Source organism: Strix aluco, chromosome 4, assembly GCF_031877795.1.
Source record: "Strix aluco isolate bStrAlu1 chromosome 4, bStrAlu1.hap1, whole genome shotgun sequence".
Taxonomy (NCBI): domain Eukaryota; kingdom Metazoa; phylum Chordata; class Aves; order Strigiformes; family Strigidae; genus Strix; species Strix aluco.
The window spans coordinates 31882271-31898290 of NC_133934.1; the positions used below are offsets into that span (position 1 = coordinate 31882271).

The 16020-nt window shown below is 39.3% G+C and overlaps 1 protein-coding gene across 7 annotated transcripts in view; it reads left to right on the top strand.

Moving 5' to 3' along the window:
• TRMT9B (tRNA methyltransferase 9B (putative)) overlaps positions 1–16020 on the top strand; it is a 122462-nt gene that overhangs the window by 38209 nt on the left and 68233 nt on the right. For 2 of the 7 annotated variants that reach the window (XM_074822622.1, XM_074822623.1), the window contains one exon: positions 2344–2410. The exons of 4 other annotated variants lie outside the window; for them this stretch is intronic. The gene's annotated coding sequence lies outside the window, so the exon portion shown is untranslated. The remainder of the gene's footprint in view (positions 1–2343; positions 2411–16020) is intronic. One more of the 7 variants, XM_074822625.1, reaches the window with a different exon arrangement.

The following is a 16020-nucleotide window of genomic DNA, read 5'->3' on the forward strand; positions in this document are numbered from 1 at the left end:
GGAACTCAAAGCACTAGTACTTTATGGTTGTGCCTGATCATTTCAAGGTTAGTTTTCTTGGTCGAGGAAAAAAATTATTAAAGCCTTCAATTAATCAGTCAGCATACTCATGCATATTATGCATTTCCCGTTGGAACTGCAAAAAGAGGATATAATCAAAGGAAAGGAGGGAGACTTATAATGAACCTTAATATGTGTTAATTATGACAATTATTTGCTGTGCTGGAGGCGCGGCCGTGACTCCGGTGGCTGGGGAGGTGCTGCCCCCCGCTGGCGCCCGGCCGTGGGTGCCCACGGTCCCACGGCCACTCACCGGCTCCAGGAGCCCACGCCGGCACAGCTGCTCACAACAGACCAGTCAAACCTCCTCGGGATGGAGAGCCGGGTTCAACTTCTGCTCTTTATTAACAGGGGGGGAGTGTCGTAAGTGTTTTCAAGGCTGGAGGCAAAGCCAAATGATTGAGGTGCAAGGGATATTTTCTGGAATTGTGCAGGAAATAGGTATAATTTGTCTGAAGAGCACTAGGACTGTTTAACATCAAGGGTCTTGTCTGACAACTGCCACATTAATATAGCTCTAATAAGTCTTTAGATTGAGATTTTCTGTTTAGTGGTTGCTTTTTTTTTTTCCTTTTGTTGTTGCAATGACAGCATTTTTGAGAGTAGTATGTATAGTATAGGCTAGTGATACTTCATTTGCAAACAGCTTCTTATTGGAATCTGTCCATTTTAGTTATGTATAAATATAAAATACCACTTGTCTATATAAAAAGTCTGTCTATATAAACTATCTGTCTAGACAGTAGCAAGAAGTCCACCCCAGAGCAAAACAATACCAGTGAGATCTGAGGTCATTTCAGCTGTTACAGAGACCATCTTCTTCTCCCCTTTAATTTGCCCAGATGTCTCAATCCCTCTAAACTCCAGAGCAAATAGATGAGCTTGAAAGCGTGTTCTGAATGTCAACATGTTTTGAGCCTCTCCAGTGAAAGTATTGCAAAATCAAGGCATGTTGGTATCGAGCATTTGGCCAGGATCTCCTATTATTTGTAGACTCAGTAAGATTTGGCTGGGCACTGGCATCATTGCAGCAGTGTCACTCAGAAAGATTTTACGTCTTAATTGCTCTTTAGAATGTTTTATTAGGATGTTTATGTTTAATATAAAGATATACATCTATTTAACCTCAGCATGCACGTGACCTTTGCAGCTTTTTACTGCTTGTTATCTTTTAAGGTATTGCTTTTTAAAAAAAAGGTTTGCTAAGCTAGGATACAGATTACACAAATATGAAATATTAGATATTGTAATTATTAACAGCTGGATTTTGATTAGCAACTTTAAGCTATCTTCTACTTTATTGCAGTAAATGTTTCAGCTGTCTCAAATTTCTCAGTCTCAGTGTCTATCTCCAATTTCACAGTCATGTCCTCTACCCCAGACATGGGCTTATGTTACAAGCATCCAAGACTCTCTCTTGTATGAGTTGTTATAGGAGGAGGCAGGTATGAAGGTGAACAGCAGATTTTTCTGGAAACTAGGAAGGAATATGTCCATGCAAGTAAAGACTGGGAAATCTAATTACTTGCAGAGTGACTCCTGTGAAACTTTAATCTAGTAAAGAGTAAAATGACAATAGAATCCCACACAGATATCTGTGTGAGTGAATCCTTTTTTCTTTAAGGAGCTCATTGTAAGATTGAGATTACTCTTTTTGTCTTTGTTTCTAGAAGCTAATTAAAGCAGAGGTGAAGGGTAGTAGATGAATTATTGAATTTTTCATTCAATGGAAATAACATTTTCTGTTTCTACTGAAATGATCCTCTTGGTGTTATAACTCATAGACAAGAGTTTAAAGTTTTCTCAGCATATGAGTAGGGGAGTTCAAGATGGAACTGGAGTGGGAGTTGACTTACTACTCTCCAAAATAAATAGATCAGGTTCTGGGTATGGTAACCTGTTACATCTCGGTATAAAATATTAGATCTTTCATATCCACACCGAGTGCTACTGACATCAGTAGGACTTCCTACACAGTTTTACGGCATGTCCTGATATGGCTGGTGTAGAGAGGCAGTAGGAAGGGGTACAGGAGGGTTTGGCAGTCTCCCAGTCCTCACATTATCACATGTGGGAGTGCATGTCACACCAATGTGTGCCAATGGAGGGGAAAAAGACAATCAAGGTGCCTCCCCGTATGTTTGGGTATGTTTCTGGGGATGGTGTGTCTTGCAAATCACACGGTGCAGATAACAGATGCTGTGGTTGGAAGGCAGAGATTGGTAAGGAGGGTGTTTTCAATCAACATATTTTAACTAAATATAGTCTTTTTTGTTTAAAAAGCAGTGGAGGAAGCCACTCACAAGAAAATAAGAAGAAAAGAGACATAAATGAATGCAAGAAATACAAGGTAACGGGTGCATGCTTTAGTTTGCTGGTGGAAACATGTAATACTGCATTTCTCCCACGGTGTGGTGCTGAGTGAAGCTGCAAATCAGCAGAGGCCCAGGGGAAGGCTGAAGTGTCCTTTCTGGCCCTGCCAAGTTCTGAGTCTGGAACAGGCTTACAAGAGCAGGGGCACCATCTCCCTCAGACAAAAGAGCAGTTTGATGCTTATTGCTGTGATATACTGGGATAGGGAAGGAAGAGGCTTTTCAGCTTCTTTCTTTCGCTCTTTTTTAGCCTATTCATAGGCTGTATTATCAGACACTGAGGAAATTATTTGCTAAGAATAGGATGAATGGATTAACTCTTCAATCATTCTTTCACTTCAGCTTTTCCTTCTCTGTAGTAGATTATTAGATGTGTAATCCTTGGGAGAAGGACACTGGTGGCAACTAGGGCAAGACAGGGTGTATTGTTTTTTTCTTGTTAGTAGACTTCAATATAAGCAGTAGGTCAGTAACTAGACTCACAAGACTGACTTTTAAAAGCTGTGGGATACTGGCTCAAGTCCTTCTGACAGTTTTGTCACTTTATGATCTTGTTTTTCTGGTTTTGTTTTTCTTTTTGCTTTCAATGACTGGTCTTTGTTATTTGTTTGCTTGTTTGATTTCTATCCGTCTAAAACTGTGGCTTTACAAATGATTTTACTAGTGGCTGATCCAGATACCAACCCTGGCCTCCTCCCAACTGTGCATTATCACCTCCTTGCTGGCAATTACTACCCCAACTCTTTATTCTGCTACAATAGCAGTTTACTTGATTGCTCTATCTGCTAAAGTTTTGTAATAAAAAAATCCATTTTGTGATGGGGATTTTACCCTATATATCTTATGCTACTCTTCTGTTTTTAAATTCAGGATAATTTCACGGGTCTGTTTAAGGGAGTGGTGAAACAAATATTAGTATTGAGCAAAACTGAGATAATGGTAACTACAGCAGCAGGCTGAAAGGTTAATTATGTGATAATTAGTAATAGGAGACAGATGGATATTTCTGTTCCCTATATATGACCCTATATATTTTCTATATATTCCCTATATGTGACAGGTTTTTTGACCAATAACTATATTATGTTCTAGTTCAAGGCCAGATTTTGGCAAAGGAACCTTACAGCCCTTTACAGGAATTTTCTCACTGTCAGAAGCAGCTATCTGCACAGGACACTCTGTGGTGTTGTCCACATCTTTTAAGCCTCATGGGCTAGATATTTGAATAATTTCTGTGTCTGCAGACAGGAGACAGCATTTCTAAGCGTACTGCAATGCTGATACACTAGTATTGGTTTTCAGAAACAATAAGATATCATTAGAAGTTTCACTGGTTGAAACTTTGTGTTAGAGATCACTATTAAATCAGATCTGTGACAAATATATTAATGCAGTATCAGCATTAAGTACTTATGAGTGGTGAATAACAAGGTGGTACTCTGCAGTTTTGATCCAAATAACATTGACTATGGTTAGGATAAAGTATGGTTGAAAGATTTAAAATTATGTCTTTTCCAGATATGTAAATTATCACTTTTTATTTTGAATGTACACCTGTGACACTTCTAGATGAGAGCTGCTGAGTTGTTGATAATTAAATTTTCATAAAACTAGGGGTTTTTTTCATCTCCAAATCAAGAAAACCATGCAATGATTCCTAAAACAAACATATGAATAGAGATTATATATATTTTCTCTGAATTGCTCACTACAGAAGAGTTATAGAATTTGTTGGCTCTCATCAAATAATAAATTTCTGAAATATGGAATGTGATGTTTTTTCCTTCTTTCAGTCCCAGTGCACCTGAAATGGATTTGCTGCTTTCCTAAATCACTTTTTTTGGCATGAGTGAGCTCCATTCCCGAAAGACAAGAGTCATGTCTATCTAATATTTTCCCAACGCTTTCCTTTCTTCTTGAAGTGCATAAGCTTTGGAGATCATTTAATGAAATCTTTGGGTTTTGGGGGGTTTTTTGATTGTTTGGTGGTATACTAGAGTTGTTTTATTGACAGAACTGAGCAAGATGGAAGTTTTATTTTAAAAATAAAGAAAATAATTTGTATTCTAAACAAAAAGCCTTAGTAGAATGTGCATGAATTTATATTGGTTAATTAAGATGCTACACAAAAGTGTTGAAGCTAACACAACTTTATGTTAAAAGTAGGATACTATGGGTTTCTATTTGTTAAATTCTTTTTTAAGAAGAGCTGAAATTAACTTGAACCTGAAATTTCAGATACATGTGGTTCCTGAAATTTGAATCTTAAAACATGCTTCACATTTCCCTGGATGTATCAAATGTAGTGATAATACTTATACAGCCCAATCTGTTGAAATCAAGGAATAAGCAGTTCAGTCATTCTGAAATGCATCTATTTGCTGTTTTACATTCTTCCTGTTACTTTGATAACACTGGCAGGGACTACTATTTGCAGCTTTGTAAGGAATAATATTTTTCCCTTCCATGCATGCAATGAATAGAATTTGAAGTTGGACTGCTGGTGTTTCATAATCAAACTTCTCTACTTTAGTGGGTGAAAATAAGCTTACTAGAAGACATGAAAAATAGAATACAGCAACAGCAGTTATGTGGGGTAGTACAATATTGTTTCCATTCTCTGCCCTGCCTTTGTCTCTAATACCCTTTATCCAACCTCATAAATTTTTCTGGAAAATAGTAGGAGCAGTACTAGTTGGCATAACAATTTGTAAGTTGTTTCTAGTCCTTCCTACCTGCTTTCCAGATCTTGACTGATGGATAACTGTTTGCCTCAGTTTACATTAAATTCTCAGGCCATTACACCAGTATTCTGAACAGGCTCTAGAAACCTCTGTGCATATCCAGATTAGTTTTTTTTCATTTGAGAGCATGCTTATTGTAGGCTTGGAATATTGTTTCTGGGAATCCAGAAGAGTATTACTGAGAAAATTAATTTAGAGGTCAATCCAAGTATGATTACTGGATCCTGTAAAACAGAAGTGCCTTTCTGGTAAAACTTCAGTGGATTTATGAGATATATCTCATTGATTATCTTTCAGCTAGTAGACATTTCAATTTTATTGGTAGCATTAGAAGGTAGTCTAAGTACATTATAAATTACAAGTGCAGTTTATCCACAGTTATTTGTCTAAAATTATTTAGGAGCTTTGCCTAAGCCAGAAATATTACCAGGTTACCTATTTTCCAAGGATTTTCTTTTTTGTTTGTTTGTTTGTTTATCTGACTTTGATTTATGCTATTTTTTTAGCTATGAAACATGCAGGTCTTTAAGATAGCGTGAAACTAGTGACTCTTCTCCATTCTGTCACTGACAAATGTATTACTGCCCAAAATAGCATGCACTTGTAGCTGTGTCTGACATTCAGCATAAACTTCAGAAGAACTCAACTATCAGAATACTGCATAACAATAGTTGCCAATTTTTATTGTTTTCTACTGTTTTTCTTAAATCTCCTTTAAATGTTTGATTTGTGCTCTCTGTTGTTCCAGAGCTCAGTAAAGTTGTTGTAACAGGAACAGGTTAACTCCTGATCTGGTTGCCACTACAATATTTGGAAGTGGCTTGACCACTAAAGCAGTTTCAGAATTTTCAGGCTTCTTTGATGGTCACAGAGAACAATATTTTGCTTCATGCTTTGCCATTCTTCAGCTTGTTCCTGTTAGATGCAGAAAGGATCTAACCTGGTATGGGCTTTTGTCATTTTTTTGCTTTTTGGTTTTTAAGTAAATGCATTTTTTTAGTAAATTAGATTTTCAGCCAGTTAGGTCATATACTGCATTGGGTCTATACTTCTGGCTGTTGCATTAACAGAGGAGGCAAAGTTGCAGTTGATCAAAAAGTAAAAATTCTGTAAATGGTTTGTGAGTTTAATAATAATCTGAAAGCAATTCTACTTGGTCTTTTGGCACTTGAGTTACTTTGGAATCCAGCCAGTATTTCAGAGCTTCAATGACTGCGAGCAATTCAGCGTTGCAGGCCATTTTTAGGATCTAAAAATTACTGTGGGTGGTTCATCTTGTGTGCATATTCAAGGCACATACAACATCCCAAACATTTTCCTTCAGAATCATAAAAACTAGAAACATCAACAGCAACTTTTAAATATTGATTAAAATTCATATGAATGATCAGAGCAAAAGAAGGTTTTCTCTGCTAGATTAGAATCAAAACATTCCTGGGGCAGTCTGTCTGCAAATGTATTTCCTGTTGAAGATGATATCTCATCAGTAATTACCTTAATTTGTTTACCCACTACTTGTGTTGTCCCCAAACTAATTTGGCACTAGGTAGCCTTTCATCTTGAAGGCTATTTGGAAGTACATGTTGGATGAGGGCACAGTGAGTTTAAGCCAATCAACTAATCAAATATATCCAATGGAAAGTAGTATGTGATAAAGCAAACACATTTGTTTCTTGTAGATTGTATTGGTCTTCCACTGACTAAAAAAAACTTTTGTAACAGGAAGACTGATGCTATTGGTACATTATTATTTTCTGTTTCACTTAAAAACAATTTCTGATAATTGCAGGAACAATCCCTTTTTTAGTTGAACACCTTTCTTGATATACCTTAGCATTCATTTCCATTCAGCTCTTTCTAGGATATTTATGTAAAGACCTATTAATGCTAGCATTGTTAGGAATAAAATTACTGTTATATTTACTCTGTCCTTTCAGGAATCTGCCAAGGGGCACTACAAGAGGGAGGAATCTTTTGTATTTCATTTACCTTCTCCTAGTTAGTCCCTTGGCTGCTCACAGTCAAGTGAATATTCATTCATAGTGAATGAATATGCTGTGGCTGGGAATAATGGCTGCACTTAAAACAGAGTCATATAATTTTTCCAGTTCTGGAATTGCAAATATAGCTTCAGTTCAGATGACTCTGCTATGCTTCTATTTTTGGCATGGTTACATAGAACTCAACCAGCTCTGGCGCATATATATGTAATATGGACATACCTATTAAAAACAGAGCAGCTCCTCTTATTCTCTTAGAAATGTTCCATAAAAGAAGTTTTTGTATTTGTTTTTTATGTATAGCTTTACTGATTATGTTCTGCATGAAGTTATTTTACAGAATATTCTGACAATTGTAATCAACAAAGCTATTCACTAAAGATGATGCAGAACTGATTTTGCACTGATCATGGAATCATAGGTTTATCATAGGTTTGGGTTGGAAGGGACCTTAAAGATCATCTAGTTCCACCCCTGCCCCTGCCATGGGCAGGGACACCTTCCACTAGACCAGGTTGCTCAAAGCCCCGTCCAGCCTGGCCTTGAACACTTCCAGGGAGGGGGCAGCCACAAATTCTCTGGGCAACCTGTGCTAGTGTCTCACCACCCTCACAGTAAAGAATTTCCTCCTTATATCTAATCCAAATCTACCCCCTTTCAGTTTAAAACCGTTGCCCCTCATCCTATTAGTACAGTTCCTGATCAAGAGTCCCTCCCCATCTTTCCTGGAGGCCTCCTTTAGGTACTGGAAGGCCACTATAAGGTCTCCCTGGAGCCTCCTACTCTCCAGGCTGAACAACCCAAATCTCTCAGCCTGTCCTTGTAAGGAAGGTGCTCCAGCCCCTGATCATCTTCAAGGCCCTTCTCTGGACCTGCTTGAGCAGGTCTGTGCTCTTCTTATGTTGGGGGCCCCAGAGCTGGACAGAGTGCTGCAGGTGGGGTCTCATGAGAGCAGAGTAGAGGGGGAGAATCACCTCCCTTGACTTGCTGGCCACACTTCTCTTGATGCAGCCCAGGATACAGTTGGTTTTCTGGGCTGCGAGTGCACATTGCTGGCTCATAGTCAGTTTTCCATCCACTAATAACCCCAAGTCCTTCTCCTCAGGGCTGTTCTCAATCCACTCATCACCCAGCCTGTGTTTGTGCTTGGGATTGCCCTGGTCCGTGGGCAGGACCTTGCACTTGGCGTTGTTGAACTTCATGAGGTTTGCACAGGCCCACCTCTCAAGCCTGTCCAGGTCCCTCTGGATGACATCCCTTCCCTCCAGCATGTTGACTGCAGCACACAGCTTGGTGTCGTTGGCAAACTTGCTGAGGGTGCACTCCATCCCACTGTCCATGTCACCAACAAAGGTGTTAAACAGTGCTAGTCCCAACACCGACCCCTCATCACTGCTCTCCACTTGGACATTGAGCTGTTGACCACAACTCTTTGAGTGCAACCATCCAGCCAATTCCTTGTCCACTGAGTGGTCCATCTGTCAGATCCATGTTTCTCCAATTTAGAGACAAGGACGTCATGTGGGACAGTATCAAATTCTTTGCACAAGTCCAGGTAGATGATGTCAGTTGCTCTCCCCTTGTCCACCAGCTCTGTAACCCCATCATAGAAGGTCACCAGATTTGTCAGGCACAATTTTCCCTTAGTGAAGCCATGCTGGCTGTCACCAATCACCTCCTTATTTTCCATGTGCCCTAGCATAGTTTCCAGGAGGATGCTTTCCATGATCTCGCTGGGCACAGAGGTGAGTCTGACTGCTCTCTAGTTCCCCTTCTTTCCCTTTTTAAAAATGGGGGTTATGTTTCCCCTTTTCCAGTCAGCGGGGACTTCACTGGACTGCCATGACTTCTCAAATATGATGGATAGTGGCTTAGCTGCTTAATCTGCCAGTTCCCTCAGGACCTGGAGATGCATCTCATCAGGTGCTGTGGATTTGTGCACCCTCAGGTTCCTTAGATTATTTTGAACCTGATCTTCTTCTACAGTGAGCAGTTCTTCCTTCTCCCAGACCCTGCCTTGAAATGTTAAAGATCATCTCTTATAGCTAAAGTGCGTTTAGGTATAGGTTCTAATTTGTTCACTATGCTGTGAGGCAAATAAAGTTCCTTTATGTATTACATGCAGATGTGCAAAAGCAAAAAAAAAAAAAAAACTATGCATCAAACAGTATCAGCTGTTACCTTATTTTGAAGAAAAACTCAGGTCCATGCAGGTTGTCTCTTGTCAGGAAAGGCATGAAATCAGGTGTCTTAAGGGTAATCCCCCCCATTTATTGATAAAGAATTAAAAATACCCAAAAAACCCAAACCACAACGGTTTCCTTACAAGAAGATAAACTCATTTTTTAGGATTTCAAGAATTCCAGTCAACACTTAAAACTAAAATAGAGTGATTTCTTATGGTAATCCTATGAGATCAGTTTTACAGGATTATTGTTTGGTTGGAAAGCCCTTTCAAAGGTTCTTGCACTTCTATACAATTGCCCACCCTCTCAAGTTGTGTTTTTGAAGCCGTGCTGCATACGTAACAAAGACGCAGATAGGAATGAGCAGCTGGGGGCAGCAGAAACAAGGCAGGAATACTTTTAGCATGGAATTACAGCCTGAATGCTTTCATAACTGCATTTTAATGTTAAATTTCCTTTGTACCTCTAGGGTTTTGTTCTTCTTTTTCTACCTCCTCTTATTGAAACAATATCCAGAAAAGCCCCTCTTATTTTAATGATATTTAACGTAACCTACCTGTACTCGTCTATACAAGACCCACTCCTTTCTGTTAATGTTAGATTTACCATTGCCTTTCACAGAAAATGCTCTATTTCCCAGTAGGGACTACAGTCTTCTAGTAGCTACTGTTCAAACTCTGATCTGTCAGAATAGAGCGTGTCTCATTTTCAACTGTACCTACAAAATCAAACTTTTCACTTGAGAGGCGGAAGGTTCAGGTTTTGAATAGATAACATGATGACAAGTGAATAATGTTTAATATCTCTGGAAGAAACCCCATGTCCTCCAAGAAACCCCATGTCCTCCAAGCCAAAAATAGTGAAGTATGTTGTTAATGGTTGTTTCCATTAGATGGGACTACCTACCTCAACGTAGAAGAATATTCACCCTGGATCTCACTGGCTGCATCTGGTATCCCTTTGGGGACAAAAATTTTAAGCTTGTGTTTTTTCTCCTGAAAATGTCTGCAGTCGTGTAAGTGTTGTGTAGGGGCTGCAAGTGTATTGGGTTTGTGTGGCAAGGTTCTGGCAGCGGGGGGCTACAGGGGTGGTTTCTGTGAGAAACTGCTAGAAGCTTCCCCTATGTCTGATAGAGCCAATGCCAGCCAGCTCCAAGATGGACCTGCTGCTGGACAAAGCTGAGCCCATCAGTGATGGTGGTAGCACCTCTGTGATAATGTGTTTAAGAAGAGGGGAAAAAAGCCCCTGTGCAATTGCAGCCAGAGGGAGGAGTGAGAATATGTGAGAGAAACACCTCTGCTGACACCAAGGTCAGTGAAGGAGGGGGAGGAGGTGCTCCAGGCACCAGAGCAGAGATTCCCCACAGCCTGTGGGAAGGACTCACATTGGAGAAGTTTGCGGAGGACTGTCTCGCGTGGCAGGGACTCCACGCTGGAGCATGGAAAGAGTTTGAGGAGTCCTCCCCCTGAGGAGGAAGGAGCAGCAGAAACAATGGGTGATGAACTGACCGCAACCCCCATCCACAGCCCCCTGTGCCACTTGGGTGGAGGAGGTAGAGCAAACGGGGAGTAAAGTTAAGCCCAGGAAGAAGGGAGGAGTGGAGGGATGGTGTTTTGAAGATTTTATTTCTTATTATCCTACTCTGATTGGTAATAAACTAATTTACCCAAGTTGAGTATGTTTTGCCCATGATGGTAATTGCAGAGTCATCTCTCTCTGTCCTTACCTTGACCCCAAGCCTTTCATTGTATTTTCTCCCTCCTGTTCACAGAATCACAGAATCATCTAGGTTGGAAAGGACCTTGAAGATCATCTAGTCCAACCGTTAACTTAGCATTGACAGTTCCCAACTACACCATATCCCTCAGAGCTATGTCGACCCTACTCTTAAACACCTCCAGGGATGGGGACTCCACCACCTCCCTGGGCAGCCCATTCCAATGCCTAACAACCCGTTCTGTAAAGAAATATTTCCTAACATCCAGTCTAAACCTTCCCTGGTGCAACTGGAGGCCATTCCCTCTTGTCCTGTTGCTCGTTACTTGGTTAAAGAGACTCATCCCCAGCTCTCTGCAACCTCCTTTCAGGTAGCTGTAGAGGGGGATGAGGTCTCCCCTCAGCCTCCTCTTCTCCAGACTAAACAACCCCAGTTCCCTCAGCCGCTCCTCGTACGACATGTGCTCCAGACCCTTCACCAGCTTCGTTGCCCTTCTTTGGACATGCTTGAGCAATTCAATGTTCTTTTTGTAGTGAGGAGCCCAAAACTGAACACAGTAATCGAGGTGCGGCCTCACCAGTGCCGAGTACAGGGGTAAGATCCCTTCCCTGTCCCTGCTGGCCATGCTATTTCTGATACAGGTCAGGATGCCATTGGCCTTCTTGGCCACCTGGGCACACTGCTGGCTCATGTTCAGCTGGCTGTCAATCAAGACCCCCAGGTCCCTCTCTGACTGGCAGCTCTCCAGCCACTCCTCCCCAAGCCTGTAGCGCTGCTGGGGGTTGTTGTGGCCGAAGTGCAGAACCCGGTACTTGGCCTTATTGAAACTCATACAGTTGGCCTTAGCCCATCGCTCCAGCTGAAGAGGGGAGTGATAGAGCAGCTTTGGTGGGCACCTGGCATCCAGCCAGTGTCAACCCACCAGAGTGAGAGTAGTAGAGACATGTTTGAGAGAACTGGTCTACTGAGGATGACTCTATTGAAATAGCACTGGGAAAGTAAGGAGGAAAGAGCCAGCCTTGGTGTCATCTTGTCTGTACTACATTTAGGTTGAAGTCCTCAAAAAATTACCTCTGGACTGCACCTGAGCTTTGTCTTAGAGCAACTAGTCAGTTTGCTCCAAAGGAGAGCCTAAGCAGAACTCAGATCCATGCAGTATGAGTAATCAGGGGACCAAGATCTTTGGAAAAGCTGAGAGCTTGCATCATTTGATGATATAAATTAACTCCATGTACACCTCTGATTATCCATTATGCATGTATTTCAGCTGTGAGAAATATCTCTAGTCTTTTCTTCATCTGTGGGTGCAAAGACTGATTAGTAAAGAACATCTGACAAAGTAACAGATAATTAGGGTATTCAAAGAAAAATGTGTCTAGGGAATATGCAGGAAGATCAAAAGCTTGTTTTCTTCATAATGCTATTAGGCATTGAAAGTAAAACAATAAATTTTGCATCAAAGTACCACACTGTCTCATTGCAGCATGAATAAAAAACAATCTAATTTACATCAGGGTTACTGAACTGCTGGCCTGTGAACTGTCTGGCCTGAAGGGTAAGTTTGTCTCAGGTCTGTATAATTTTGATACAGTTATGCTGAGCATCTGGTTCTGTAAACTCCTGCTGAACCTATCCATCACCAGGAAATGATAAACTTGATTTTTAGGAGTTCCAAAACTCATACTAAGCCACAGTTCTTAATGCTAGGCAGCCCTGATTTAGAAAATAAGCTATTTCATTATAAACAATGTAACAACTGCTTTTGCTTTTAAATGAAGATAATATAATATAAAATCAGAATACTGGACTATTTTGTATGTCATGATGTAATATGACAACTTGACATAATATAAATCATATTATATATTGAAAACATCTAATAACATGTATAGGACTTTCCCATAACAGAATAAGATAAAGATAATAATATAAGCATGAAAAAAATCAATTTTAATACAGCATTTTAATTGTATTTCATAGGAAATATTGAGAGTACTCAGATTTGTTCTGAATGTGTGATGCAGTTTGTACATCTTTGTAGTCAATCTACTCTTAAGTCAATCATAGGTATGATATGTAAACTTGTCTTTGTTGATTACCTTTTTTCCCCAGTTATAAATAATAGATATACCAAATACTGCTTTCCTCATTACTTTTCCACCTACTGTCTGTACAGGAGAAACTGTGCTAAAACTGAAGTTCTTAGAGAAGTCAGAATACTGAACTACTAGGCTGTAGTTACTTTGGATGTCTGTGTAATGTACAAGAGTATATATGATTAACTGAAAATTATTCCTCTAAAACCTTCTGTTCTGACTGATTTACGTGATTAGCCTGCACATGATTTTCAAGGTTGGACCTTTCAGCTTTAGCTTTGATAATTACGTTGACAAAGATTGTTCAAGCTGCTGCTGTGCAGTTTTCTTATTATAGACAATGTCAGAATGAGTTGAGATTCATGTTTACATGTTTTCAAATTCTGATTAAATGAAATGTAAATCTCAAAACTGCCAACTAGTGTTTCAAGTTATAATCTATCTTTGCCTATAGCGTGAGAAGATAACAGAACCTGTCTAAGTGAAGTACAGGCATGAGTTATGGGCATTTTTATATGAGTCCCTCTGCACACCTCCGCTGATCTTTTTATTGCTATTACACTGAAAGAGCAACAACATCCCCCAGAGAGACTCTGAGTAAAATGTACAATGGAATTGGAACCTGGAAATACTTGCACAGTACCTTTTCCTCTCCTCCAAGCCTCCTAGGCCAACCCTATGTCTTCCTCTGACAAGCCACTGATGTGTTCAGTCTCTGAAATAATCTATGGTAGTGTGCTTTACTCAACAAAAACAGCCTAGTGAAAAATTCTGCTAGTTTTTCAATCTCAAGATGCACACTGTATCTTTGTCCTTTGAAATCTTTTAAAGAAACATAAAGAATGTATCAGTTAACAATTTGGAAGTGCATCAAGTACATCCATTTTTCATATAGAGTAAACTCTTGCCAGGAAAATTTAATAAAGTAATTTACTGAAGCAGAAGAATGTTGATAATGTTGGATGCACTCAGCATATCTAGCCAGCATACAATACTGGCAGCTAGTTATTTTTCTAGAAGGAAAAACATTTAGGTCTAAGATCCTCTGTTTAAGTGATTCATATGTGCCTACATTTTAAATAGAACAACATGTAGGATATCATCATCCTGGCAATTAGAAAGAAACTGATCCCCATGGTACCTTAAAAGGCATCTTAGAAGATTTTCTGTTTGCATTCCCATCATTCCAGATTTCCATCTGCAGTGACAAAACTGTGTTATAGAAAATTCCTGTCAAATAGAATTCTATGGCAAATGCTTTATCATCAGATAGTAATTCGTAAGAACCAAAGGCTTTTTCTGAAAGAGGATGGTTCTGCTGAGTTTTGAATATTTCAATATTGCTGTTTTGAAAAGTGTTTTTATTTTAATTATAATGAAAAATGGTCGAAACTCAGAAGACCTGAAGAAATTCTCAGTTTAAAATTTTGATTGAACTAATCCAATTGCCTATTTTGTAAACTTGGAAAAAGAGGAAAGAGGGATGGATTTCTAATTTGATTTTTTTTTTCTTTACTTTCAGATTTTTCATCCCATTGTAGTTTGAGGGTTCATTTTGGCATCCAAAATACCTTCAGGATTGCCCTGAGGTTTCCAATGATCAGACAGATCTAGCTATGTAGCTTGCTGGCCACTGAAACTGTCAATGAAACTCTTGCTGTTTTTCTGTTGTGGCTGTTATTCTTGCATCTCTATAGTAATGAGCTGATTGAGGAATGGCATATGTGAATGTTTTGCATGAAATCTTGTTGTGCTGGTCCCGTAGAATCATGGCAGCTGGGACATGTAAGGGCCATGAACAATGAAGAGGTATAAGTTTAGATCTACTGAATTTTCACAACTCATGAAAGTGCCAGATCTTCAGATGACGTTAATGAGCAGCTATGTTGACTTACTTCGAACTATATTGGCACTGTATGAAGATCTCAGAGGATAATGGTATTTTAAAATTCCATCACTGTTGTGAGAAATAACTAATAAACACCTTTTTCTAATCTAAAATTAGTAAGGAAGCTGCATCAAAACTGAGATCAGGATTTCAAATAATATTGGAATACGTCACTGCCATACTTATATGGGTAGAATGGGAAATCAGGATTAAGAAATTATATAGCTATACATGCATTGTGATTACAAAACAGGAGTGTGCAAAAGTAGAAGACTATGAGAGTTTTCAAGTATCTGTTTTTCTATCATATGTCTATGGTAGAAACCTATGCCAAAAAAAGCACAAATGATGATTTTTATATTCTCCCTCTTGTTCAGGAATGTGTAAAGCCCGGACTATATGAGTCAATTGTAAATTAGACGTAGCTGATGTTAATAAGTTCTGAATACAGCACATTTATTTGCCATTTATTACATGTAATAATCTGTGTATTCATACTGAGTATTTTCATATAGCTATTTATTTTAAAAAGCTGTGGCAATTAAACTATTTTCTTACCAACTTAACCCATGGTCTTTCAGGTAATTTGGTGCATTTTTATGGCCATCTTTATGGCCCCCTTTTTTTTTCTTGTAGGTCGTTCTCTATCAAATGAGTTTTGATATTATTACTGGAAGTTCTAATCCATTCAAGTACATTTAATTGTTATTGTGTAATTTATCTATATAATCATGAGATGCTTTAGGTTGTAATCCTCTACATGCTGGGACACCAGGTCAACAAGTATAAATCTTTTCTAAGGCAGGAAGATGAGAAAGATACCAAATCAAACAAAACAAAGAGAAACAGCCTTAGAGAAAACTCCCTGAGAGAAGCTGCTAAGTCTCGCTTTGTTAGACTTTGTTCTCTTCTGTTTTGTTGGACAGTAGGCTTATATGTATATGCATAATTAAATTG